Source organism: Cibotium barometz, chromosome 6, assembly GCF_041138505.1.
Source record: "Cibotium barometz isolate CiBa-2024 chromosome 6, ASM4113850v1, whole genome shotgun sequence".
Lineage (NCBI taxonomy): Eukaryota > Viridiplantae > Streptophyta > Polypodiopsida > Cyatheales > Cibotiaceae > Cibotium > Cibotium barometz.
The window spans coordinates 41,948,275-41,961,596 of NC_141051.1; positions in this window are offsets into that span (position 1 = coordinate 41,948,275).

The window sequence follows — 13,322 nt, forward strand, 5'->3', positions numbered from 1 at the left end:
TCTTGTTTTAGTTGTCAAATATTGCATGTTTTATAGTATATTTATGATCAGCATCCAAAGTATGCATGTATGTATACTTTGTGATTATCTAACATCCAAAGTATGCATCGAGTCTTTACATGTTTTATGTGAAGGCATTATAGCCTACTTATAATTAGGCTTGATTTTAAGTATACATACTTGTGATTATCTAATATCGTAAGTATGCATCGAGTCTTTACTTGTTTTATGTGAAGGCATTATAGTTTACTTATGATTAGGCTTGATTTTTGTTAGATGTTTTACCTATAATTTCTCAATGGTTTTTAGTAGACAAATTAAATTTCATATGCACATCACAAAATACACTATCTTTTTTTCCCAAAAATCATGATATGCACATCACAAAATACACTATCGTTTTTCTCCCAAAAATTATGATTTCTAACGAGCAAGGCAGTGCCCATCAAAAACCAAGCATTAATCTTATGGTGTCAACACCCGAGTATATGCATACTTATGATTGTAAGCATCCTACATATGTATAAGAGGGCCCTTATAATGTGTTTATGTGAAGGCATTAAGTGTCTTAGTTGATGTCAAAGAATACTGCTTCCAAGACATTTTTCATTTTTGTACTAGATGGAGATAATCAATCAAAATAAAATGGATTAAGAAAATATCAATTAAAGGTTCACTACACTATAGTACGATGCAACTATAGTGGTACTTTTATGGGTGATAACTAAGTTTTGAAAAAGGCAAGCACCAATGAAGCACCATTGTTAGCACAAATATGAATCCACCAAAAATTGAGCCTTATCAGAGGCAAAACAATACACCAAAGAACCATCATTTTTTGTGTAATCCTTATTTAAAAAATTCAAGCAAGCTTAATCCAATTGTATGTAGTGTTAGAAAAAAAATCCCTTTAGAGTATTCTTTCATAGATTGGATGAGAGTTTTTCTTACCTAGAAAATACTAGTTATTTTGAGAAATTTTATTTTGAAATAATTGATATATAGATCTTTGAAGAAAAAATAGGCCAAGGTAAATACCTCTCCTTATTTTAAGTGGTTGGACACAAAAGAATGCCGTTGTTATGTAGGCCATTGATGCACTACTATAGGATGACCCGTTTTTTATGCCTTGTATCGACGGTTTCGGTGCCGTCAAAATATCCCTCGATACAAATGTCAAAATTAGACGTTGAAATGTAGTGTCAAAATAAGTGTCGAAAGTAGGGTCAAAGTAAGTGTCGAAATCTTTTTTTATTATTTTTTGTTTTGGACTTCTTAAAAAATTAAGTATGTAGAAAAAGAAAACATTGATAAAAACCAAGTATTTCTTGGTAAATAAAATTGAAATAAGATTTTATAGCTCATCATCAACTCTCTCATCTTTAGCTAGATCCATGGTTCCGAATACATCTATTTCCAGAAATGCCTCTCCATCTACATCTCCGTCAATAGGTGTAGCCTCCGTATTGTCCCCTTCTATTCCAGGCATTTGAGGTGGTTGTGTTGAAAGTTGTTCTTCTATTTTTTCTTCGAATTCCAGATTAGTTGTGTTTGCTTCTAGTTCAAGTGCTAGTAATTGTTGAATTACTATACCTTCATTTGATCCTTCCTCTAGTTGTTCAGCTGGATAAATATCTGTTTCTTGTTCTTCTTGAGTGGGTTTCTTAACCTCTACTTCATGTAAAATTTCCATATCTTCAAATAGTTGTTTAGTGCATGAATCAATTTGTATTACAAGCAACCACCTATGATCTCTCAGGTCCACCTTGAAGACGACCTGCTCACAATGCTCTGGTAGCACAAATGTGTTCCTTTGGTTTGTCCATATCTTTGTGGAGTATACTTGAATAAATCTGCTCTTATCTCTGTGCATGGTTGCTTGTGGTCCTTGAATCACTACCTTGAACCACTTCACATAAAAAATGAACATAGAAAACTTTCTGAACCCAACGTCTTTGATAATGTCTTGTGTTGTTCCATAGTAATCAAGCATGACAACTTCACTACTTAGATCACTTGCACTTGAACGACTTCTTGCATGAAATTTGCTTTGACATTGTAATTAAATATTATTCTCTTCTTATCTATTTGCTCCACTTGACCGTGTGAGCAAAGTGCGCTAAATTTGTGATACTGCAAGCAAAAGAAGATCGTGAAATTATATCAAGAATAAAAACTTATACAAGACTATGTGTTATGGTCTCTTGTGTACATATAAAAACTCACTTACACAGTAATCACAACCATCTGCAATCTCCTCCTCCTCGTCACTTATAACCTCGCCACTCTATTTTTCTTGTTGTATGGTTTGCTGAAAACATCTACCAGAATGAAATTTTGGAAGTTGATCAAGTGAATCTGGGTATGGCAATGCTCTAGTTGTTTGACTCTTTCTAAAATTCAAACAGTCTCGGTCTCTTTCCCTCTTTGCTAGGTTATACCTCTCAATCCATTTCTCCATAGCAGTTGAGTTGAGGATGAAAAATTTATTTGTCTTGTCTTGCAATGTCATATCCATTGTTCTTTGAAGCCCTTGTCCTTGAGGCTCTTCCCCAACAAGCCAATCATCCTCTTCTTGTGTCCACAATCATGGCATATATGGGTCTGACATATTAAAAAATTATTTTATATATACAAGAGATTCTTGAGCAAGCCATCCCATTGCCATACTGCCCTCAAGGTGAGCTTTTTGACGAACAAAACCTTTCAGTGTCTTCATAAATATCTCGAGGAAGAACATTCATCAACTATGAATAACACCTGCTCTACAGCAACCTCGTTAACCACACGAACAAGCAGGTGCAATTGAATGGTCAGGAAACTTGTTGGAAATAATTTCTCCACCATTGTCATTACTTCAATGGAGTTTAGACGAGTTGCTTCCAATGTATTTCTTCTAATCTCCTTCTTTGATATCTGATGTAACACTGCACTAATCTTTTATATTGTCTCTCTTATGTCTACGCTGAGGCAATCCTTAATGGCTATTGGCAGCACAAACTATAAGATTTTGTGCCAGTCATGAGGCTTTAAGCCACTAATATCTTCATTCTTTGTGAATGCTCACTTCAAGCAATGCATACAACCACTGGGAGTACGAAACTCACTGATGCACTTTTTACAAAACTCCTTAATGGCTATTGGCAGCACAAACTATAAGATTTTGTGCCAGTCGTGAGACTTTAAGCCACTAATCTCTTCATCCTTTGTGAATGCTCACTTCAAGCAATGCATACAACCACTGGGAGTACGAAACTCACTGATGCTCTAGGGAGAATCACCTTCCCATTAGGTCTACTCCCCATGCCCATAAGTGCTGCTTGCAATCCACCTCTTTTAGATCACCCTTTGTGCCTTTCTCTCTTTAGCACCTGTGATGGTTATCCAAAGCATATTGGCTATGTTCGTGAAGCTGTGCATAGGGTCAAGAAGATGATTGCCTAGAAGATCACTTTAGTATGGGAGTAGATGGAAGATGGATCTAGCTAATTCATTCCCGGGGGTGAACAACTTGGATCCACTCCCCATGCCCTCCTCCAATCACTTGGCTTTAGCACACGATGAGGCCTCCCTAGAAATCTCTCTACTTGTAACTCATGGTTGTCGGGAAGATACTTTTTGTGGCCCTCAAAGATAACCTTCTTCAAAGCTGTTGAGTATCGAGCCTCTAATCTAGGCCCACATATAGGAGGGCATACATTATAACCAGATATTAAAAGCCCTGCCAAACATGCTAATCATTATGATGAGATATGCAAATAAGACAAAAATACCAAAATCGTGAAATTAAATAAGATCAAGGAATCTGAGAATCATTAACTTACCAAAGCACTCTCCATAGCCCGGCCAATCATGCATGGTCCACATAAGTATTCCTTGCACTATTGCAACCCTTTCTCCAAACCGCTTAGATGCATCATGAACTTGGATACCATCCCATAACGTGCGTAGCTTATCAACTAATGGAGCCAAGTAGACGTCCATGTTCTTAACCTTCTTGTACTTCCCTGGAACTATCGAGGAAAGAAAAAGGTGCCGCTTATTTATTGCTAATAACCATGGTGGCAGGTTATAATTCACTAGGTAAACGGGTCATGTACTCCATGATGAACTTCATAAGCCAAATGGATTGACTCCATCCATTGCTAGTCCGAGATGACTATAACAAGGCTCTTCCCCAAATTCCACCCACTTCTCTTCAATATGCCTCCATGCTGGAGAATCAGCGGGGACACACATAATGTCATCTGTGGATCTAGAGTTTTGATGCCAAGTCATTAAAGATGCAATGGATTTACAACTGAACATTTTTTGAATACATGGAATGATGCGGGAGTATCATAAGACTTTAGCAGGGACCCTTTGTCCTTGGACATCTTGCCTATATCTCGATGAACCACACTGTGGACACTTGTGAAGAGTGGCGTACTCATGCCAAAAGAGAATACAATTATTCAAAAAAGCATGGTGTGTGTTGTTATAGTCCATCCCTATTATGGAGTGCAACATTTCTTTTGCCAATCCGAAGCCATCTCATTATCTTCTGGTGCAATGTTGGCACTGATCACAACCCTCCTTGACAAATAATGCATAGTCTTTGAAAAGTATTGGCTCCACTAGTACCCCAATTGGCGTATTTTCATGGCAATGATCTCTATCGCAAAATGTCCACTTGCTACTCTTGGTGTTCTTGTTCCATGATTGTAAAATATTCATTCTCTCAAAAGACGACGACATCTAAGAATGTCATCCTTATCTCTTTTATAGGCAATGTTTGCTCTCTTTCAGCAACTTCCTTTTGCTAGATGCTTTCGTAACTGCTTTCCTTATGGAAAACCATTAGCTAGAAAAAGTTAATGATTTTCTCGCTCCATTATGGAATAGCCTTTACCTTGAATAGTGTAGCATCATCACCTACTCTTATTAATGATTCACCATTAGGTATGTGAGATAAATGATAAGCCATGACATGTTTCTTGTGAGGCTTCACAACCACTCTAAAGTCAAATTCAAGAAAAATCAACAACCTTCTTGTGGAATATGGTTTGTTTACAAGATACAAAAAGGCTTGGTGTGATCAACATAAAATAACACCATATTGGGGAATATGGGAATTTCTCACAAGTTTGGGACATGTGGTCAAAACTTTGGATTTTCCATAACTTGAACACCATTAATCCAAAATGAGTGATTTATGGCTCTTTAGATCCCATTTTTCAAGCGCTTTCCAATGATAGGTCACATGATAGGGCTTTGAGAAACTTACAAACATGTTATCTATGTCCCCCCTTTTTTAGTATTCAAAAATGAGAATTGGGAGATTCCCAAATTCTCTAATATGGTGTTAAATTCAAATTTATTAGAGAATATGTTATGAATATATGGGATGTCCTCCTCGTAACTGCATGTACCTTCTTGAGATTGATGAGAGGCCGACACATACTCTCAATTTTCCATTCTTTTTGGGTAAAACCATAATTGGTGAAACCTAGTCCAAGTGTCTGATCTCATAGATAAATACACATTCAATAAGCTTATTGATCTCTTTCTTAACATTTTTAGCGTACTTGTGATTCATAGAATAGTGTTGTTGGTGGACAAGTCTAACATTTGGTACCATGGGGGTTGTGTGTTGCATAACCTCAACAGGTACTCCCTTCATGTCATGGTAAGTCCATGCAAAGAAATCCTTATCTTCCTTGAGAAGAGTAATAAGTTCAACTTTGTTTTCCTTGGTAAGATCCTTAGCAATGTAGGCTAGCTTATAATCTTCTCCAAGTTTGTCCCAGTCTACTTCATTGACTTCCGCGCAAGTTTGTCATATACTCCATCCTTACTATTATCTTTGGAGTTTTCAAACACTACCTTGTTATCCCCAACTCTGTAAAGACTTATAATGTTCAGGTGTTTGGATGCAAGTCACGTTTAGCTAAGCTTTGGTTCATCAGAGACTTTTACTTGGGTTTATTAATTGGGGGTGGTCTACAATATATGCCTTTTTGTAACTCTTCTCCCCAATTGTCTATAACCTTTTGGTATTGGACTGTGGTTTTTCTTTCATTTAGTCTCAAGTGTCTATTATATCATTTTCTTTTCCTATGTTTTCTTAGTGATGTCCTACTCGTTGTTGAGAAGTTTCCTCTTTTGGTTGTGTTTCAGGTTTGGTGTCATTTGTGCCAGTTTTTCAATCTCCAATGTTTGTTGTGGTATTATTTTGGTCTCAATTTCAGACTCTTCATCTCAAAAGTGTATGAATTAGAGGTGGTCCCATGTGGACTCAACCTCACTATACTTTCTAATTCCCTCAGTGTTTGGGTGTATGTTACTCATCATTCGCAAAATGGTACAACCTTAGGAAGTTCCTTGCCATCAGGAGTCACCCATGTTGTTCCTAGCTTACCCCACGTGTCTGATGTGTCCATCATTTGAATCATCATCTCCCTCGTTTATGGCATGTGGCTTGGAGCTTGAATCCTTCCTTAGGTTTGTGTCAATTTCCTTTTTGCAAGTGAAGTAGTACTGCAATGAAAAAGAAGGGATTGTGGTATCATATTGATTTTCAAGAATTCCACCACTACCCACCATAGGATGTATGTGGCCAGTCAAGGAGCAGTTTAGCTTAATGCATAAAAGGTCATCCTAAGATCATGGGTTGTTTAGAAAAATCCATCACAATGAAGGTATACTTCACTTAATGTTTTAATACTTTGATCTTAAGATCTTGTAGTATCCAATAGGCTTGGCAATTACTCCATTGACCATCTTTACAACAATGTTACAGACTTCAAGCAGAGGTCTACTCATCTTTTCTTGAAACTTCTTGGTGATTAGGCTCACTCCTATGCCACCATCTAGAACTCCCATTATTGTGATTCCTTTGGTAGTGAGATCAAAAGGGTTGCATTAGTCTCATGAGTGTGTTTTTTGAGGGAGCTTTGTAGAGGGAGCTTGGGAGGGAGCTTTTGCTAGCAACCCTTATCTCTTAAAGATGTGAAAATTCTCTCGCCAATCTCTCCACCACTAGCTCCTCCTGTCTCCTCGCACTACCTCCACCACCACACCTCTCAGCCTAGTCCCCTTTCTCCCCTCTAGCCCACCTTAGCTCCTCCCTTTCCTCTCTCTACCTCTATATTCTCTCTCTCTCTCTCTCTCTCTCTCTCTCTCTCTCACTCACTTCATCTTACTCCCATTTCTCTCTATCTATCTCTCTCTATCCCACCCTCTTCCCTCTCTCTCTCTCTCTCTCTCTCTCTCCCACCCACCCTCTTCCCTCTCTCCTCCCTTGCCTCTCTCTCCCTCCACCACTCTCTTTCCTCCTGTCTTTCTCTCCTTCCACCACTCTCTTCCCTCTCTACCACCCTCTCTCTCTCTCTCTCTTACTCCCTTCCTCTTCCCTCTCTCCTCCCTTTCCTCTCTCTCCCTCCACCACTCTCTTTCCTCCTATCTTTCTCTCCTTCCACCACTCTCTTCCCTCTCTACCACCCTCTCTCTCTCTCTCTCTTACTCCCTTCCTCTTCCCTCTCTCCTCCCTTTTCTCTCTCTTCCCTCTTCCCTCTCCCACCTTCTCTCTCTCTCTCTCTCTCTCTCTCTCTCTCTCTCTCTCTCTTCGACCCTCTCTCTCTCTCTCTCTCTCTTACTCCCTTCCTCTTCCCTCTCTCCTCCCTTTTCTCTCTCTTCCCTCTTCCCTCTCCCACCTTCTCTCTCTCTCTCTCTCTCTCTCTCTCTCTCTCTCTTCGACCCTCCCACTCTCCTTCTCCCTCTCCCTCTCCTTCTCCCTCTCTCTCCTTCTCTCTTTCTCCCCTTCTTCCCTCCCGTCCACCCTCCCTCTCACTCTTTCTTCTCCTATGTATCTCTCTCCTCCATACTCTCTCTTTATCTCACCTCATCTTCCTCTCTCTCTCTCTCTCTCTCTCTCTCTCTCTCTCTCTCCCGCCTTTGTCTTTCTCCACCCTCTCTCTCTCTCTCTCTCTCTCTCTCTCTCTCTCTCTCTCTCTCTCTCTCTCTCTCTCTCTCTATACTAGGAGGCTTCCTCTCACTTTTCTACTATGCCTCTCTCTCTCTCTCTCTCTCTCTCTCTCTCTCTCTCTCTCTCTCACACACACACACCTCATCATACTTTCTATATCTTTTATCTCTCTCCCTCTTACCTCATATTTGCATGTGAGATCAACATCTTAAACATAACTGCCTTGATTGAAACAAATGAAAATTTTTAGGTGGGTAGAAGAATAAGCTTCATGGTTATTGTCAAACTTTTTTGACCACCTACATAAGACATCCTTACACTTACATAGCCTCCCTTAAAAATTCTCGCTACATATATCAACCTTATTTGGTCTACTATAGGTATTTGTCATCATGGATACTCTTGCTTACATCATGAACTAACATCAACCCATTAATATGTAGCTTGGTGGTGATGTCATTCTCCTTATATCAAAAGTGTTATGTTACATATTTGTTGGCATGTATGGGATTTTCCTCATTACACGTGGCCTCCTTGGAACCACATGATACAAAATAAAATCTCATGGACTTGAAACACATTCGAAAGAAGAAGAAGATTCGGTATATAGACTCATACATAAAATCTTTTAATATCCATTCAATGGTTTATCTTAAGTTGTTTTTAATCATCTATTGCTTTGCCACATGTCAAAACCATAGTACACCTCTAAGTTTCGATTGCATAATGTACGTGTAATTTTCTATCCAATTTTTAATAAATAGATAATTATATTCAAACATAACAATATTAGTAATACTATATTACTTCTATCTTTTATCAAACACTGACATGTGATGATGAAAGTTGAACCTTACATAGTAAAATAAATATGGAAAGGATGGAATCATAGTTAGAGACATGACGATTAATTTAAGTCTTATTCAAAACTCCCCTCATGACATCATTCTATTTTCAGAGTAGCTATGTTTAGACCGTTGTGACCCATGTCACCATGTGAACCTTTTTAGGTCAATGTTGGGTTTGTTATCTTCTCCCAGTGTCAAAAAAAACTCTCCTTTACTGTGATTTTCACAGCTCAAATTGAAAAAAATTGTTATAATTTTGCATAGCCTTGAATTTTAAGATTTAAAATTTTAAAATTTTAGTTATAAAACTCGTTAACCTATACATTTTTTCAATGAAAATCGGTTGAACTTGAAGGTGATCCTATTTTTCACTGGTTAGAAAAAAAGTTTTTTTCTGACATTGAGATTCTTCTCCAACTACTTACCTTTCTAAATAGAAGTTGCTTTAAAAAGATTCTATTATTTCCTTTATTATAAACACCTTTTAGGATGTCTTTGGAAAATGTGCACAATGGAACAACAATTCAAAATTTATAATGGAAACTTTATATGTATTTTATCATAGTAAAGCATTGAAACATGATGCAGACTAGATTTTGAGGAGCCCACATAAAACAAGCACAAGTAGCCTTGGATTATGTGCTTTGTGTAGCATTGGACTATATAGTTTTATATGAACTCGTTTAAAAAAAAGGATGGAGAGGTGCGCAATAATTTATACAAGTTAATTTATCATAGGATTGTTGGGCCGATCAAATCTATTGTTGGGAATGATTTATTTCATCGAGAGTGACTCATTCTAACGTAAGATATACTCCATTGAAGAATGCCATGACGGATGCTAGCAAAGCGAATCTGTAACTTTGCTTAATTACAAGTAAATGAAAATATATGCCTCAAATATATAAACACATCAAATTATTATTTTTGTTTTAAAAAAAGAAATAATGGCTAGATTTCTATATGTAAGTTATGCACCAGAGAACTAGAACCATATAGATACAAATTTTGCAAGTTTTACAAAATTGGTACACATGATTTTATTCATTCAAATTTAAATGCTTATTTAATGTATATGGTGTGTTCTTTTATCAGGTAATAATAATAACAAAATTCATTTGAGGTTTCTTTTTTCTCTTGCAAAAGAGAGAGAAAGGAGGAAGATAAGTTAGTGCACAAGCGTAGGTGCGAGAGTGATGACGGATTAGGTGTTTTTTTCATCACCACCATGTGCAAGAGTACTAGAAGGAGAACCCCATCGCCCCCTGTATGTGTGTGCACCGCCAGAGACCATATTATGTAAAAATTTAGAATCCTAGGGGGAGGGGAACACTCCCTAGCTTCTTCACTTTCTAAATGCATGTGTGTTGATGAAGACGTAGATAGCACGCTCAGGCTATCACTGCCATTCCATCACCATTCTAAAAGGAGCCATGCAATGATGGCTATGGTCAGTGCTGTGGAGCTCAATTTCATCACCCCACGTATAAGAAGTCACAATTATGCTTTAATTACAGACATAGATAGAGAGAGAGAGAGAGAGAGAGAGAGAGAGAAGGATAGAGAGAGAGGGAGGGAGGATAGAGGAGCGCATAAAGAGAAGGATAGAGAGAGTGAGCAAAGAGAAGGATAGAGAGAGAGAGAGAGATAGGGAGGATAGAGAGAGTGTGTAAAGGGAAGGATATAGAGAGAGAGAGAGAGAGAAGAGAGGATAGAGAGAGTGTGCAAAGAGAAGGATAGAGTGAACAAAGAGAAGGACAAAAAGAGAGATAGGAGGCTATAGAGAGTGAGCAAAGAGATGGATAGAGAGAGAGGGAGGATAAAGAGAGTGAACAAAGAGATGGAGAGAGAGAGAGAGAGAGAGAGAGAGAGAGAGAGAGAATGAGAAAAGAGAAGGATACAGAGAGGGAGAGAGGAAGGATATAGAGAGTGAGAAAAGAGAAGGATAGAGAGAGAGAGGAGGATAAAGAGAGTGAGAAAAGAGATGGATAGAGAGAGAGAGAGAGAGAGAGAGGAGGAGGATAAGAGGAAAGAGAAGGATAAAGAGAGAGAGGGAGGATAGAGAGAGTGAGCAAAGAGAAGGATAAAGAGAGAGAGGGAGGATAGAGAGAGTGAGCAAAGAGACGTATATATCTAGAGAGAGAGAGAGAGAGGAAAGAGTGAGACAAGGGAGTGAAACAAGGGAGAGAGAGAATAGCAACGGAAAGATGTGAGATGGTTGGAGAGAGTAGAGGAAGGGCATCTGGTAATAGATAGAGAGAGAAAGGGAGGAGCAAGGCAGAGAGAGTGAGCAAAGAGATAGAATAGAGAGATAGAAAAAGAGAGAGAGGGGATAGTGAGACAAGGGAGAGAGAGAAGAGCAACGAAAAATTGTGAGATGGTTGGAGAGAGGAGAGGAGAGGAAGGGAAGAGTAATAGAGCAAGGTTGGTGGTGGAGGGGGCTAAGTTGGGCTGGGCTAGTGGTGGGAATAGTTAGAGAGAGAGTGTTCAAGTAGAGAGAGAGGGCAGCCAAGAAAAGCTCCCTTCGTCGAGCTCCCTGTGTGACCATCCCCTAGTCTCATTACTCTCAAGGTATTGCCCCAATTTGTTCAATGGAATTTTGAGTATAGCTTTAGTTTAGTCATTATCCACTTGAGGCTCTGGCACACTACCACATAAAGGATGTTGCTTATGTATGTTTGTGAATGGTGGTAACCCAGCATGAAGTTCCCCATTGAGGAGAGCTTTCAATGAAGCAAAAAGTTATGGGTCTCCACACAAATGCGATGATTGTGGTTTCTATTATTGAAGCCATGATTCCATCAATCTAGAAATGTTCAATGGAGTAATTGTCACCTCTCTGCCATATGAGGGCACTAGTGAGGTTGGAATCTCCACCTCTTTGAGACGGGGTTAGGGGTCTCATAATTAAACATTCTCTTAAAAAGATTAGGATCCATGCTAGGGATAGTTGAGTTTTCATTTTCTTCTAGGATGCCACTAGGAATGTCCAAAGATTTGTGGATCCTAATGGGTTTTAGATTGTTAGGATGAACAATGTCTGAGATGCACTAGTTTTGGTTTTGTTCTAACTTATCCTAAGTCTTTGCAACCATATCCCTGAGCTCATGAAGTTGTTTCAATTCTTGTACATGGTCAGGATATGAACTAAGTTTGAGTTTTTTTTGTTTTTTTCACCGTATAAGTCTCATCTTTTATGGTATCCGTTGGTTTTGCTTAGAGTCAATCTGTATGCTAATAATTGTATTAGAATACTCATCAGTGTCATTCATGTAGACTGGTTAATTGAATATACTCCCAAGTTTACCTATTGTATTTTCTTAGTAGCTTTATTCTCCTTTAAAGGTTTCTTTCTTCTATGGATCTTCTTGTTTTTGGATTTTGCTAGTGAGGTAGCTTGGGTTTCTATATTCTTTTTTACAATCGATGTGTTTTGAGCCATGAATCTTGTTATTGCATTTACATATGGGTTAGGTTTCTTGACCATTTTGCTGATTTGCAATGACTAACCTCATTAGGCAATCTTAGATCTAATGATCTATGCCATAATGATTATAGTTTACAGGCGGTGGCATGGTAGAAGATGCAGCTTAAGTGACTATTTTGTGCTTGTCGGGACATTCAACAGCTCTGTGGGGTCCCTAACAGTTATAGCATTGAAGAAGCATTCTCTTAGTGGTAGCATTGATGTCTTGGCCTTTTCCTACCATAGCTAGCTAGTACACTGGTGTGACTCCTCCTCCAGCATCAACTAAATAACAGTCAAGGTAAAGGTTTGTGGAGTCTTCAGTCACATGAGATGCGATCTCGAACTCAGCCTGGTACTTAGGATAATCAAGAGATCACTCAAATCAAGAGATCACTCAAAGCGGAGGTGGGGGTTGAGGTCCTAAAACGAGTGGGGATAATGACACATCTGGTGCATTATAAATTCCCTTGCTGATAGGTTATGTCGAATGCTCAATGATGGGTTGAGATGTGGTCGCAGGGTTTTGGGAGTGCTAGTAAAGTTAATTGGGTCTAGAAGCATTCGTGAGAGCTTGTAGGCATGTTCAGCATTGTGAACCTTCATGACCATAGTGTCAATAAAAAGTGCAATTTCCATTAATACTGTGCCAGTAGGACTAGACACTCACTATGCCATTAATATTGTACTCGTAGGACTAGACACTCACTTGTTGCATGCCCTTGTTGGTAGATTAAACATGATTGTTGGAATTGTTTAATCTAATTGTTAGAATTCGGCTTTTCATATTGTTTCTCTTTTAAAAGTGGAATTTGATTACTTTAGAATGCTTTAAATCATTTGGGGATAATTTTTAGGTAACTTAAGAGTAAGAAAAATTGAAAAATGGTCAGTCATACAAAGAGGTTATGGCAAAATTTTCTTAAATTCTGTGAAATAAGTTTTAGCTTTTATTATTCAAAAAAAGTAATCCCCATCGTTTGTGTATTCTAAAAGTGTTATTTTCATTCTATGCATAGAAAAATGCATAGTAGAAATATTT